We start from the raw sequence: 16,516 nt of genomic DNA, 5'->3' as shown, positions 1-16,516 counted from the left end.
AATCTCATGATCATTATATATCCCTGGAGAATTGGTTCTTGTATTTCTCATAAACTGGGGACTTTCTTAACTTCTAATGAGGGTTTGTCCCCTTCATTTTTTTTTTATCTTAATAGTTTTAAACTTTCTTTGGGTTTGTATTTGACTGATATATCTATTCCCCATTCTTCCCTCCCAGATTTTTGGGTCATTATATTTCATGTGTGTCTCTTCCAGTAAGAATATAACCGAATTATTAAAAACTCAAGAATGACAGCCATTGCAGTACATAGAGGTCCATGGAGATAGCAAGTAGGAGCAGGATGGAGCCTGGGCCACCCTGTGCCTTGCTGGGAAAAAGCAACTAAACATGGGCAAAGGAGAGTCTAAAAAGCTAAGAGGCAAAATGCCATCCTATGCATTCTTTGTGCAAATTTGCTGGGTGGAGCACAAGAAGCACCCAGATGCTTTAGTCGGCTTCTCAGAATTTTGTAAGAATTGCTCACAGAGGCAGAAGACCATGTCTGCTAAAGAGAAAAGAAGACTTGAAGACATGGCAAAGGTGGACAAGTCTGGTGATAAAAGAGAAATGAAAATCTATATCCCTCCTAAAGAGAAAAAGAAGTTCAAGGATCCCAATGCATCCATGAGGCCTCCGTTGGGCCTTCTTCATGTTCTGTTCTGAGTATCGCCCCAAATCAAAGGAGAACATCCTTGCCCATCTGTTGGTGATGTCGCAAAGAAACTGGGAGAGATGTGGAATCCCACTGCTGCAGATGACAAGCAGCCTTACCAAAAGAAAGCTGCTAAGCTGAAGGAAAAATACAGAAGGGATATGGCTGCCTACCGAGCTAAAGACACGCTGGATGCGGCAATAAAGGGAGTTGTTAAGGCTGAAAAAGCAAGAAAAAGAAGGAAGAGGAGGAAGATGAAGAGGAAGAGGAAGAGGAAAATGAAGAAAGTGAAGGTGATGATGAAGAATCAGATGGCTCTGAAACAACAAGTTTTTTTTTTTCTATAAAGCATTTAAACCCCCTGTACACACTCACTCCTTTTATTTTATTTTTATTTTTAAAAAATTTTTTTAGGGCTGGGGATGTGGCTCAAGCGGTAGCGCGCTCGCCTGGAATGCGTGCGGCCGGGGTTCGATCCTCAGCGCCACATACCAACAAAGATGTTGTGTCCGCCGAGAACTAAAAAATAAATATTAAAAAAAAAATTCAAAAAAAAAAAATTTTTTTTAAATCAAATTAAATCAAGATTGTATTGTGTACACAAAAGCTGGCCAGGACTGTCTCTTACAAGATTCCATGCTAGAGATCATCCCCCTGATCTTCAGGAAAAACTTTTTACAGCACAAAAAGTTACAATGGAGGTGGGTGTCTAAGGTACTTACAGCTAACAAGATTTTGACAATCATAATACAAAGGCAAATAGCAGGTTAAGGATCTACATGGCTAACATTTCAAGGTAAAAAATAAATTCAGCTCCAGACATTAGAATTTATGAGCTTCCACTGAGATTTAGAGAAAATTGTTATTTGGTCATTGGGAGCACGAATTTATGAGGCATCAGTAAGGTTTTAGAGAGGGTTGTTATCTGGTAAGGGACAGCCAGGCATAGGCGAATTCAAAACACAGGTAGAAATGACAAGCAAGTTTAAAACATCAAAATATTGTCAGGCAAAAGAGAAATTTTAGTTTTCTCACACAAAACAGAAATAAACTTTTTACTTCTAAAAGCTCTAAGAGAAGATTTTATTTTTTTGTATTTTCTCATATCTAATGGCTTCTGGCATTCCTTTGTTTGTGACCATAAATGCTTCTCTTTTGTGTTTATGGGGCTTCCAAAACAAAAAATACATATATATATAGATAAGCCCTTCTCAGAGGGAAGATGTTTCTAACATAGCAAGTAACTACCCTTTAACCCACAGAGTCTGACAACCATATTATAGGATATCAAAGAACTTCCAATATACTTGTTCTTTTTTTTTCCTTTAATTTTTATTGTTGGTTGTTCAAAACATTACAGAGTTCTTGACACTTTTCACACTTTGATTCAAGTGAGTTATGAACTCCCATTTTTACCCCGTATACAGATTGCAGATTCACATCGGTTACACATCCACTGTTTTACATATTGCCATACTAGTGTCTGTTGTATTCTGCTGCCCTTCCTATCCTCTACTATCCCCCCTCCCCTCCCCTCCCCTCCCATCTTCTCTCTCTACCCCCTCTACTGTAATTCATTTCTCCCCCTTGTTTTTTTTTCCTTTCCCCTCACTTCCTCTTGTATGTAATTTTGTATAACCCTGAGGGTCTCCTTCCATTTCCATGCAACTTCCCTTCTCTTTCCTTTTCCCTCCCACCTCTCACCCCTGTTTAATGTTAATCTTCTTCTCATGCTCTTCCTCCCAACTCTGTTCTTAGTTACTCTCCTTATATCAAAGAAAACATTTGGCATTTATTTTTTAGGGATTGGCTAGCTTCACTTAGCATAATCTGCTCTAATGCCATCCATTTCCCTGCAAATTCTATGATTTTGTCATTTTTTAATGCAGAGTAATACTCCATTGTGTATAAATGCCACATTTTTTAATCCATTCATCTATTGAAGGGCATCTAGGTTGGTTCCACAGTCTTGCTATGGTGAATTGTGCTACTAAGAACATCGATGTAGCAGTGTCCCTGTAGCATGCTCTTTTTAGGTCTTTAGGGAATAGACCGAGAAGGGGAATAGCTGGGTCAAATGGTGGTTCCATTCCTAGCTTTCCAAGAAATCTCCATACTGCTTTCCAAATTGGCTGCACCAATTTTCAGTCCCACCAGCAATGTACAAGTGTACGCTTTTCCCCACATCCTCGCCAGCACTTGTTGTTGTTTGACTTCCTAATGGCTGCCAATCTTACTGGAGTGAGATGGTATCTTAGAGTGGTTTTCATTTGCATTTCTCTAACCGCTAGAGATGGTGAGCATTTTTTCATGTACTTGTTGATTGATTGTATGTCCTCCTCTGAGAAGTGTCTGTTCAGGTCCTTGGCCCATTTGTTGATTGGGTTATTTGTTATCTTATTGTTTAATTTTTTGAGTTCTTTGTATACTCTGGATATTAGGGCTCTATCTGAAGTGTGAGGAGTAAAGATTTGTTCCCAGGATGTAGGCTCCCTATTTACCTCTCTTATTGTTTCTCTTGCTGAGAAAAAAAAAACTTTTTAGTTTGAGTAAGTCCCATTTGTTGATTCTAGTTATTAACTCTTGTGCTATGGGTGTCCTATTGAGGAATTTGGAGCCCGACCTCACAGTATGTGGATCGGAGCCAACTTTTTCATGATTCAGACGCTGTGTCACTGATTTGATATCAAGCTCCTTGATCCATTTTGAGTTAACTTTTGTGCATGGTGAGAGAAAGGGATTCAGTTTCATTTTGTTGCATATGGATTTCCAGTTTTCCCAGCACCATTTGTTGAAGATGCTATCCTTTCTCCATTTCATGCTTTTAGCCCCTTTATCAAATATAAGATAGTTGTAGTTTTGTGGATTGGTTTCTGTGTCCTCTATTCTGTACTATTGGTCCACCCGCCTGTTTTGATACCAGTGCCATGCTGTTTTTGTTACTATTGCTCTGTAGTGTAGTTTGAAGTCTGGTATCACTATACCGCCTGATTCACACTTCCTGCGTAGAGTTGTTTTTGCTATTCTGGGTCTTTTATTTTTCCATATGAATTTCATGATCGTTTTACCTATTTCTACAAGAAATGCCATTGGGATTTTGATTGGCATTGCATTAAACCTATAGAGAACTTTTGGTAATATCGCCATTTTGATGATGTTAGTTCTGCCTATCCATGAACAGGGTATATTTTTCCATCTTCTAAGATCTTCTTCTACTTCTCTCTTTAGGGTTCTGTAGTTTTCATTGTATAAGTCTTTCACCTCTTTTGTTAGGTTGATTCCCAAGTATTTTATTTTATTTTTTTGAGGATATTGTGAATGGAGTGGTTGTCCTCATTTCCATTTTAGAGGATTTGTTGCTGATATACAGGAATGCCTTTGATTTATGCGTGTTGATTTTATATCCTGCCACTTTGCTGAATTCATTTATTAGCTCTAATAGTTTCTTTGTAGACCCTTTTGGGTCTGCTAGGTATAGAATCATGTCTTCTGCAAATAGTGATAATTTGAGTTCTTCTTTTCCTATTTTTATGCCTTTAATTTCTTTCATCTGTCTAATTGCTCTGGCCAGTGTTTCGAGAACTATGTTGAACAGAAGTGGTGAGAGAGGGCATCTCTGTCTTGTTCCAGATTTTAGAGGGAATGCCTTCAACTTTTCTCCATTCAGAATGATGCTAGCCTGAGGCTTAGCATAGATTGCTTTTACAATGTTGAGGTATGATCCAGTTTTCCCTAATTTTTCTAGAGTTTTGAACATAAAGGGATGCTGTACTTTGTCGAATGCTTTTTCTGAATCTATCAAAATGATCATATGGTTCTTATTTTTAAGTCTATTGATGTGGTGAATAACATTTATTAATTTCTGTATATTGAACCAGCCTTGCAACCCAGGGATGAATCCTACTTGATCACGGTGCACAATTTTTTTGATGTTTTTGAATCCGATTTGCCAGAATTTTATTGAGGATTTTTGCATCTAGGTTCATTAGAGATATTGGTTTGTAGTTTTCTTTCTTTGAAGTGTCTTTGTCTGGTTTAGGAATCAGGGTGATGTTGGCCTCGTAGAATGAATTTGGAAGTTCTCCCTCTTTTTCTATTTCCTGAAATAGCTTGAAAAGTATTGGTATTAGTTCTTCTTTAAAGGTTTTGTAAAACTCTGCTGTATACCTATCCGGTCCTGGGCTTTTCTTAGTTGGTAGTCTTTTGATGGTTTCTTCTATTTCCTCAATTGATATTGGCCTGTTTAGGTTGTCTATATCCTCCTGACTCAATCTGGGCAGATCATATGATTTAAGAAATTTATTGATGCCTTCACTATCTTCTATTTTATTGGAGTATAAGGATTCAAAATAATTTCTGATTATCTTCTGTATTTCTGAAGTGTCTGTTGTGATATTGCCTTTTTCATCCCGTATGCTAGTAATTTGAATTCTCTCTCTTCTTCTCTTCGTTAGCATGGCTAAGGGTCTGTTGATTTTATTTATTTTTTCAAAGAACCAACTTATAGTTTTGTCAATTTTTTCAATTGTTTCTTTTGTTTCGATTTCATTAATTTCAGCTCTGATTTTAATTATTTCTTGCCTTCTACTTCTTTTGCTATTGTTTTGCTCTTCTTTTTCTAGGATTTTGAGATGAAGTGTGAGATCATTTATTTGTTGTTTTTTTTCTTTTTTTAAGGAATGAACTCCAAGCAATGAATTTTCCTCTTAGAACTGCTTTCAATGTGTCCCATAGATTCCGATATGTTGTGTCTGTGTTTTCATTTATCTCTAAGAATTTTTTAATTTCCTCCTTGATGTCTTCTATAACCCATTGATCATTCAGCAACCTATTGTTCATTCTCCAAGTGATGCATGATTTTTCCTTCCTTCTTTTATCATTGATTTTCAGTTTCATTCCTTTATGATCAGATAAGATGCATGGTATTATCTCTACTCCTTTATATTGTGTAAGAGTTGCCCTGTGACATAATATATGATCTATTTTTGAGAAGGATCCATGTGCTGCTGAGAAAAAAATGTAACTGCTTGATGTTGGGTGGTATATTCTATATATGTCAATTAAGTCTAGGTTATTAATTGTGTTATTGAGTTCTATAGTTTCCTTATTCAACTTTTGTTTGGAAGATCTGTCCAGTGGTGAGAGAGGTGTTTTGAAGTCTCCCATGATTATTGTATGGTGGTCTATTAGACTCTGGAACTTGAGAAGAGTTTGTTTGATAAACATAGCTGCACCATTGTTTGGGGCATATATATTTATTATTGTTATGTCTTGTTGGTGTATGGTTCCCTTGAGCAGTATGTAGAAATCAAAAGTTTATCCCTTTTGATTAACTTTGGCTTGAAATCTATTTTATTTGATATGAGTATGGACACTCCTGCTTGTTTCCGAAGTCCATATGAGTGATATGATTTTTCCCAACCTTTCACCTTCAGTCTATGTATGTCTTTTCCTATCAAATGCATCTCCTGTAGGCAGCATATTGTTGGGTCTTGTTTTGTGATCCATTCTACTAGCCTGTGTCTCTTAATTGGTGAGTTTAAGCCATTAACATTTAGGGTTATTTTTGAGATATGGGTTGTTCTTCCAGCCATATTTGTTTATTTATGTTACTTAACATGGTTTGTTTTTCATCTTTGATTATTTTTCCCCCTTTACTGTACTACCTCCCACTGTTGGTTTTCATTGTTATTTTCCATTTCCTCTTCCTGTAGTGTTTTGCCAAGGATGTTTTGAAGAAATGGTTTTCTAGCTTCAAATTCTTTTAACTTTTGTTTATCATGGAAGGTTTTAATTTCATCTTCCATCCTGAAGCTTAATTTCGCTGGATACACAATTCTTGGTTGGAACCTATTTTCTTTCGGCATTTGAAATATGTTATTCCAGGATCTTCTAGCTTTCAGAGTCTGTGTTGAAAGATCAGCTGTTATCCTGATTGGTTTACCCCTAAATGTAATCTGCTTCCTTTCTCTTGTAGCTTTTGAAATTCTCTCCTTATTCTGTATGTTGGGCATCTTCATTATAATGTGTCTAGGTGTGGATCTCTTATGATTGTGCACATTCGGCGTCCGGTAGGCTTCTAGGATTTGGGGTTCTGTCTCATTCTTCAAGTCTGGGAAGTTTTCTCATATTATTTCATTGAATAGATTGCTCATTCCTTTGGTTTGGACCTCTATACCTTCCTGTATCCCAATAACTCTTAGGTTTGGTCTCTTTATGTTATCCCATATTTCTTGGATGTTCTGCTCATGGTTTCTTAACAGTCTTGCTGAGCTGTCTATGTTCTTTTCAAGTTGAAATACTTTGTCTTCATTGTCTGATGTTCTATCTTCTAAGTGTTCTACTCTGCTTGTAGTATTCTCAATTGAGTTTTTAAGTTGGTTCATTGCTTCCTGCATTTCTAGGGTTTCTGTTTGTTTGTTTTTTATAACCTCTATCTCCCTGTATATTTGATCTTTTGCTTCTTGGATTTGTTTATGTAATTCATTGTTGAAGTGATCTTTCATTGTCTGATTTTGCTGTCTAATGTCTTCCTTGAGACTCCAGATCATCTGAAGCATGTATATCCTGAATTCTTTATCTGACATTCCATCTGCTGCAGATATTACCTCTTCTAAAGTTGAGTTGACCTGCATTGCTTGTGGTTCTTTCTTTCCTTGTCTTTTGATACTTCTCACATTTCTTTCTGCTTGGTGAAACTGTTGTGTTATTGACTTTCCCCCCATATATTTATATTGCTCTTGTATAGTTGCAATGTCTCCCTTGAAGGCGCGGGCGGCGGCTCTGCCCCTCCTCCAATTGGGACAATGTGTCTACCACGCCGGCAGGCCGCTGGGCCTGTTCTGCCACTCGGTAGCAGGTCTGCCTACCTTGCAGGTGCGGGCGGCTGTTCTGCCCCTCCATGGGCCGCTGGGCCTGATCTGTCTGTCGGTTGCAGGTCTGTCTACCTTGCAGGCGCAGGAGGCGGCTGTGCCCCTCCACCTGCCGCTGGGCCTGTTCTGTTGGTGGATCGCAGGTCCGCCTATCTTGTAGGCGCAGGGGCGGCTCTTCCCCTCCACCTGCCGCTGGGCCTGTTCTGTTGGTGGTCGCAGGTCTGCCTACCTAGCAGGCAAGGGTGTCGGCTCTGTCCCTCCCCCAACGGGGCGATGTATCTACCACGCTGTCTGGCCGCTGGGCCTGTTCTGCTGGTGGGTCGCAGGTCCGCCTACCTTGCAGGCGCTGGGGCGGCTCTGCCCCTCCCCAGGCCGCTGGGCCTGTTCTGTCGGTGGTCGCAGGTCCGCCTACCTAGCATGCAAGGGCGGTGGCTCTGTCCCTCCCCCAACCGGGGTGATGCATCTACCATGCTGTCGGGCTTCTGGGCCTGTTCTGCTGGTGGGTCATAGGTCCGCCTACCTTGCAGGCACGTGGGGCGGCTCTGTCCCTGCTGGCTCTGCCCCTGCGCAGGTTTCTGGGCCTGTTCTTCCCGTGAGTTGCAGGTCCGCCTACCTTGCAGGCGCTGGGGTGGCTCTTCCCCTGCGCGGGTTCCTGGGCCTGTTCTGCTGGTGAGGCGCAGGTCTGCCTACCTAACAAGCTTCCTATGCTTGTTCTTCCAACCATTGATTGCAAAGATTGACAAAAGTCAATTCATTGCACAGATGAGTGAGTTGAGTCTCTGCTCTTCAGTCCAGAAGAGGAGGTAAAGGAGCCCCCAAAGTGAGTTTAAGACAGGGCTTTACATGACATAGCTGACAAAATCCATTTCCTGGCTCTCAAGGTTCTCAGAGTTCTCCCTGTGGTTTGTTTTCAGATTCTGCATAGCACAGACACCTGGGCTCCAGATCCAGGATAGAAGCCTACAAAAAGATTGAAAAAATGGCGGGTTCCAGACACCTCACTCCTTTTAAATAAAAAAGATTTTTAAATATAAGGCTGTGTAAGATTTGTTTTTAAACTGTACGGTGTCTTTTTTGTAGAGTTGCACTACTGAATGTGTCTCCATAGCCCTGTCCTGGTGGTATTTTCAATGACCACTAACTTTGCTTTGTAGTGTATGGAAATTTAAGGCGGGTTCCTGATGGGAACACAGCATGGATTAGTTATATATGGGGACAGTAGTTTTTCATCTTCAGTTTTTTCTGATGCAGCTTTATACAAAATAATTGTTGTTCTATTAACCAAATACCACTCTAATTGCAAAACAAAAAAAGTCATAGCTGTTTTGTTGACATTCTGAATGCTTCTAATATCATTAAAAGAAAAGAACATTTGTCTTTAGCTGCCCAGTTTAGTCATTTGAATTTCATGATTTAAACATGATTTCTTTGGACTCTTTTCAATCATCTTGTTTGTTGTTTCAGTATTCTGTGCCTTTTCCTGGCTTATTTCTTTCTCTTGCTTCCTCCTTGTCCCTCTCCTTCTCCTTCTCTTTTCCCTCTCTCCCTCCCTCCTTCCCCACCCTCATTTGCTTCTCTTAGATAAACTAGACTTTCTCTTTATTCCTTTTTCCTGCCCCTGCTTGTTTTATTTCTTATCTTTCAGTGGTCATTAAATTTTTAGCATGCATTTTTAAAGTCCAAATGTAGTATTTTCCCTTCTCCCAAATAATATCCAAAGATCCATCTTACCATCAATGCTATTTTCCCCCAGAATTTTGATTCTTTGTTAAAAACAAGTCATGTTTACCATTGGTTTTTCAGTGAAAGCTTTAGATTTATCTCACACATTTATTAATTTCTTGCCTCACTACCTGGCAACGGTATGCCTTCATTCTGAATTCAGTTCTCTTCCTACCACGGTACCTCCTTTAGTGGTTCTTTCAGCAAGGTAGGGAAGAGGAAAGTCTCAAAATCTTCATTTGACTGAAAATGTCTTTATTTTGTCATTCTACATGAGTGATCATTTTTGCTGATTTCTTCTCAGCACTTTGAAAATACTATTTGTTTCTCTTCTGGTCTTCAAATATTTGTGTCAAAATTCAGCATACATGTAAGAAAGCACATGCTGCATGAATGCAGCTCAATGCACACATGTGATCAGAATTTAAATCAAGAAATCCAATGTGTAGCCAGCACCCCAGAGGCCCCCGTTCTTCCTGTTAGCTACTGTCCCCCAAAGGCTAAACATTATCTAGACTTCTACAACACATATTTTTTTAAAATAATCTTAATTCAAATAACAAATAAGGGGTTTTTTAAGAAAAAAATCAATACATAATGTACATATTTATGGGGTACAATTTGATTTGATACCTATATACAATGTGTAAAGATTAAATCAGGGTCATTAGCACTTTCCTAGAAAACAGTTATCGTGTGTGTGTGTGTGTGTGTGTGTGTGTGTGTGTGTGTGTTGGGAGCCTTCAAATCCCCTGTGCTGTGGAACAGTAGAACTTGTTCACCCTATCTAACTGCACTTTGACAACTGTTGTCCAGTTTCCCTCAATTCCTCCTCCCTACTCTTTTCCTGGCCTCTAATGACCACTGTTCTATGTTCTAGGTGAAACTTTTTTATGTGAGCAAGATTGTGCAGTATGTGTCTTTCTGTGTCTGATTTATTTCACTGAGCATAATGTCCTCCGGTTCCATTCAGGTTGCCACAAATAACAACATTTCATTCTTTTTAAATGACTGAATAATGTTCCTTTGTGTATCTAATCATATTTGAATAATATGCCTTTGTGTATATAATCGCATTTTCTTTACAACAAAGATTACTTTTGTTTTGTTTTTTATTGATGCTGAGAAACCTGCCACAAGTCTAGTCTTTATAGTCAATGTGCCTTTCAAACCTTTCGTTTCTTTTAAGATCTTATTTGTGATAATCTGCAGTTTCATTAGGATACGTATAGCTGTGGAATTATTTTTATTCTATTTTATTGTGTTTCTTGGATCTAAAAATATGTTTTCCTAAGTTCTAGAAAAATCTCATCCATTATTTCTCTGAATATTGCTTCCTCTCATACTTTTTACTCCATCTTTCTGGAACTCTTCAGAAATATATACTGGATCATAATCTGTCCTCCATAACTTCTAACTTTTGTATCCTCTCTCTCTTGTATCCTCCCCCCTGCCCCACCCTGTGTGTGTGTATGTATGTATGTATATATATAATTTTTTCTACACTATATTCTGTATAATTTTTGGATTTGTTTTCCCTTTTGTTGATTCTCTCCTGTTATATATGATCTACTGTTAACCCTATTTGGGTTAAATTGAGTCCTTCAGAAAAGATATGTTGAAAAATAAAAGTTCTGATAAAACTAAAAATATAAATTAAAAAAGATATGTCCTAACTTCCAGTAATGCAGGATGGGAATACTGTCCTACAAAAAGAGTGTTCATCTTCTGGAATGAGTTCTTTCTTTTAAAACATTTTTCATCGGTGCATGATAATTACACATAATAGTAAGATTCATTGTTACATATTCGTACATGTACACAATATAATGGTATTATTTAGTCAATTATTTGGCTGTTCCCGAGTACCTTTTCTTCCCCTCTCTTCTTCTCTCCCCTGATTCCCTTCCTCTACCAGTTTCCCTTCTGTTTTTATGAGCACCCGCTTGTACATTTTTTTCCCTTTCCCTTTTTTCTCTGTCACTTTCACATATGAAGAAAAACCTATGAACCTTGACTTTGAGTTTGCCTTATTTCACTTAACATAATGTTCTCAAGTTCCTCTCATTTTCCTACAAATGACATATTTTCATTCTTTTTTATGGCTGCATAAAATTCCATTGTGTGACTGTACCATGTTCTCTTTACCAATACATCCACTGATGGACACCAAGACTGTTTTCATAGTTTGGCTATTGTGAATTGTGCTGCTATAAACATGGGTATGTATGTTTAGAGTATGATCACTTTAATTCTTTAGAATGAATACTGAGGAGTGGTATAGCTGGGTCTACTCTTTTGAAAAAACCTCCACACCGATTTCCATTGTGGTTGTACTAATTTACAATCTAACCAACACTGTAGAAGTGTTCCTTTTTCCTCATCTCCTCTCATTTATTATTATTTATATTCTTGATGGCTGCCATTCTGATGGGAGTGAGATGAAATTTCACTGTAGCTTTGATTTGCAGAAAATAGGACCTTTTTAAAAAAATGATCTTGGACCAAGAGATTTGTATTTTATTTCAGAACATCTTTGACCAACAGAAATAATATGCAGTTGGAAAATGCCCCCCTTTATTCTTAATCTAGAAGACATTTACTTTTATTTTATGGTGCTGGGGATCAAACCCAGGGTTTTGCACATGCTAAGCACAAAATCTACCACTGAGCTGTACTCCAGCCCCTAGCAAAATGTTTTCTCCAAGCACCTGTCTGTGGAGACTCAGTCATTCAGTGCTGACAAGACAGGTTGACCGCGGTGAATTTGTATCTGCCACAGGGGGAGGTGGTGTGTTATTAGTTCACAGAGGCACAGGCCATCTACTACAAAGCCCTTGTTCTCTATCCAATAGCCCTGTTCCTGTGGACTCAGATATATCCTCTAACAGTGTATCAAGTTCATTTGGAGATAACACAGGATTAACAGCTGAAATGAGACAGTTACAACAGAAACTTGGGAAAGTTTCCAAAGCTCTGGCTGTGTCCATGTAAAGATTTTTCTTTCTTGTACATACAGATAAGAATATGACTGGTATTGTTAATCTTTAGATACCAAGCAAAGTTGTTGCAGTTTCCCATAAAAGAACTGTATGGGGGAAATGAGAAACAGTAATTCTTTGATTAGAGTCCTATTAGTTTAGAATCCCAGTTTCTGAGATTTTTCAACATGTGTCTCCATATATATATATATATATATATATATATATATATATATATATATATTAGGAAGAACTTGATACCTTCTATTCCACTAAGGCAAGGGAACTGTAATTGGGTTAAATCAGAACCCACAATATCTGCCACTGAAAAATGAACAGACAGGATCTGTGGCTGCCCATTGCAGTGGTAGAGAAAGGGGAATACTTTCTTGTTGATCATCTGGACTGTTGAAGATTCCCACTCTGAGGCAAAGGGATGATGGAAAAGGACTATTATAGGCACAGGGTCTTGGATAGAGGTAATAAAATTAAAATGAAGGTTGTTCACGTGGGTCCTAATCCACTATGGCTGGTATTCTTATAAGAAGGGGAAATTTGGACACAGAGACATGCCTGGAGGGAGGACTAGGGAGAAGAGGGAAAGAGAACACCATGAGAAGACTGGAGTGACAGTGTGATAAGTGAAAGAACATCTTGGGGCTCTCAGAAGCTGAAAAAGACAAGGAAGGATTCTTCCTCACAGGCTTAAGAGGGAGCGTTGCTCTGCCAACACTTTGATTTCAGACTTGCAACCTCTAGCACAATGAGGTGATGCATTTCTGTTCTAAGGTATCCAGTCTGAGGTCCTTTGTTATGACAGCCATGGAGTTATGACACCATTTATTTCATTCTAAATTTCAGTGATTCTGTTTGTTGTTGTTGTTGTTTTTTAATTTCTAGAAGGACAACATGATTCTTTTCCAAATCTATTTCTTCTTATTATACACTATCTTCTTGCATCATGGTTTATATTTTATCTGTTTAATCATTTTAAATACATTTTAAATACAGGTTCATTGCCTCCTTCATATTGTTCTATTATATCAAATTCTAAGCCTATGGTTTCCTGTTCTGTCTGCTTACTCTCACTTAGAGAAGAACATTTCCTCTTGTGACTTATAATTTTTTTTCCTTTTAATTGTGAGCTTCCTTTCAGCAAGAATTTTACACACCTTGAGGATTCCCATGCCCCTTGGATTGTAAAACTATTTCTATAGAGTAGTTTCATTTTTTCTTAGGATTGGTGTCTCAGTGGATTTATTGGTCTTTAACCAATTTTTATTTTAATTTCTTTACTGAGATTTCCTTACAGGTAGGCGACATGAGCCACCCTACCTGCCCTAAAAAGCTTGGAGCTTTTATTTCTTGTCGTTGATTTTTGTACCACTTGGAATTAGGAAAAGACAAAGTTCCTTGTGCCTTCCCTTGGATGTGCCTTCTAGAAATCCTGATTTCACACTGAGCTGTCAGTTGTAGCTTTCTCTTGCAGAGCCTCCCTTCTGCCTCTCTTGTTGTGAAGTAGGCATTTTGCTCTGGACTTGACATTAGCATCTGTGTCTAGCTCACACCTTACTGGACCGCCAGAGCACTGCTGCACAGTTGACAAACGGCAGCTCTGGCTACATGTTGCTCTTCATTTCTGGGATCGGTGCATTTCTTTCTTCTTATTCTCTCTCACAAGAGTTGGATTTTGTTTCAGAAAAGTTGGTACTATATCTCCCTCAGCATTTTTATGCATTTTTATAAGAAAAGGGTTGGGGCTGTCCTTATACAGTCTGCCATTTCACTGGAATGGAAACCAGGACCAGAGTCTGACATTGAATGATTGTGAGGAATGGGCAGTACATGCTGATAGAGGTTTTCAGGAGGGAGAAATTCACCATGGAGTAGGCTTGCTGAGCACTGAGGAATGCTAGAGAGAGTTCAGAGAAGGGAAGGATTAAAGTGTTTTTAAAAATATTTTTACATGTCAATTAGATTTAAGGCTATATGGGAGGAGAAAGTTATGTGTCTAATGTCCAGTGTGATCACATGTGCATAGTGCTTTTCTACAGATTGACACATCTCCTCTTCATTCCTGCTCTTCCCTATGTCTTTTCCTTTGTAGAAACAAAACTGCTCCGTGAACTGCAGGAATCTAGGTTTTTATAGGAAACACCACACGACTTCAAAACCTTACCATGCTGACTTAGTTCTCAAGGCAATGGATGATTATGAAGAAAGGAATCAAAGATGTTCCCAGGGTGTATCAACCTGTAGCTAATGGAAGGAGAAGTTTCCAAAGTTTTGTTTTTAATTTTTAATTTCATCAACTGTGACTTGATTGTCTGAAGAGAGTATGGAAAGTGAATCTCCTGTTCCACTTAGGAAATGCCCTCAACACCTTCTAAAGTGGAGCTGTCTACCTGATCTAATTCCTGGGGTGGTTACAAGATTAAATGAAAAAGGAGATGTGAACATGCTTTAAAATAAAAATGTGTTATGTTAGGCAAGCACCATAATGTAGTGGTTTATAGAGTACAAATGGTGAGCCACACTGGGTTTGAAACTCAAAGTCTGCTACTAACTGTTTGGGCATTTTGTTTAAATTACCTGTACTTCAGTTTTCTCACCTGTAAAATGGGGTTAGCAACAGATGTTCTTCTTAGGATTGTTGTACTTGAATGAGAAGGCATAGTGCCTGACATATAGGAAGTGTGAGGTTTTTATCATATCTCTTAACACCATGATCTGTAGAAGAGAATTAATTTTAGGTTCAGGAACCCAAAGCAAATCTAGAGATTAGTATTTGAGAACTCTCTAAAACTGAACCCCAGATTTTTCGGGGGACAGTGTTGTGTGTGTGTGTGTGTGTGTGTAAGTGCATGTGTGCTCACACATGCCCACATACATGTGCTTGTTATGGAAGAGTGGCACATTTTCCGTGGCAGACATATTTTTCATCATCATATTTTTCATCAAGTTCAAATTTAAGATTTTGTTAGACTCTCAGGATCACAGAACTAAATACTTTTAATATTCCAAACAGTTTTTTGGCCCTTATTAAGCTCAATAAGCACTGATGAGATGGGCACTGGTCATCATCCAGGTAGCTCTCTGTGTTCTTAGGGAAGAAATGGTGGCCTACAGAGGGACCTAAATGAGAGCCCTGAAATGCACCCAGGTTATTTTTGCTGAAGTCCATTAATGCCATATGTTCCTTTCTGGTCAATTTCATTGCCAGGTGAGGCAATCTTATTACTATGATTATCTGTGAAAGGACTAAAGATTCATTTCAAGATTTTACTTGAAAGTAGCATGATTTTTTTTCCTCTTCTCATGAAACACCATGAGCCTTCTGGTCTTCCTAGTGAAAACTGAATGTCACAAGGTTAGGAGGCCTTGGTGAATTATATCAGGATACATGCTGGAAAACTTTCCAAACTTGATGAACTATTAATAGTCACAAAGCTTGCTGGACATGGTGGCATGTGTATAAAATCCCAGAAACTCAGGAGGATTTCAAATTCAAGGCCAGTTTCAGTAACTTAATTTCAAAATAAAAAGGCTGGGTATATAGCTTGGTGGTAGACCCAGACCCCACCATCCCTTCACTCCTCCCTACCCCTGCTTCAATCTCCAGTATTAATTAAAAAAAAATCACAGTGCTCTTTCCTTCTATCCTTTGTATCCCCTTGACTTAGCCCAGGCTCTTCAAGAGATTTGGAAAGACTTGCAAACATGTAAGTGTCAAACTCTATTTCTTTTTAATGATGTGTGTCATCTAAATAGTGATGCCATCAATAGGGAATGCTGTTATTTTGTTGTTTTCTTATGTTCTGCTCTCAGATGCCTTTTAACATATGTAAAAATATTTATATAGTTTTTCAGATCCACAGTATTCAGTACAGAAATGCTCTTTGGAGTTCTCCCTTTTGGTAATTTCATATTTAACTCAAACGAAGTCATAGGCATATTGGGGGCAGATAGTAGGTACAAATCTGACAAAAAGCTAATGAGCTCTCCTGTGATTATCAGGGAGGACGGTGACTCATTAAATCTCATTTCCTGGGCAAGTCCACATAGGGAGAAGAAATTAACTGAAATAAAGGCCTGAGAACCTAATGCAGTCAGATTTATGAGCATCTGTATAAGCAGCCACATGATAATCAGTGCAAATAGTAAAATGTTTTAATGAGGTTCTCTGAAATATTTAATTAGTTACTCTATTAATTTTTTTCAAGTTTTGTTATTTTCTGTTAGGAATTGACCCCATAGCAGGGAGGGTCCTGAAATCAAGCGGGTTGTC

The 16,516-nt window shown here is 38.4% G+C and overlaps 1 pseudogene; it reads left to right on the top strand.

The window, feature by feature from the left end:
• The first annotated feature begins 349 nt into the window (after positions 1 to 349).
• The window catches only part of LOC113179991 (high mobility group protein B1 pseudogene), a 165,683-nt pseudogene continuing 149,516 nt past the window's right edge, over positions 350 to 16,516 (top strand).

Source organism: Urocitellus parryii, chromosome 6, assembly GCF_045843805.1.
Source record: "Urocitellus parryii isolate mUroPar1 chromosome 6, mUroPar1.hap1, whole genome shotgun sequence".
NCBI lineage: Eukaryota > Metazoa > Chordata > Mammalia > Rodentia > Sciuridae > Urocitellus > Urocitellus parryii.
The sequence above is the reverse complement of the archived record's forward strand: the minus strand, read 5'-3'. Positions and strand labels throughout refer to the sequence as shown.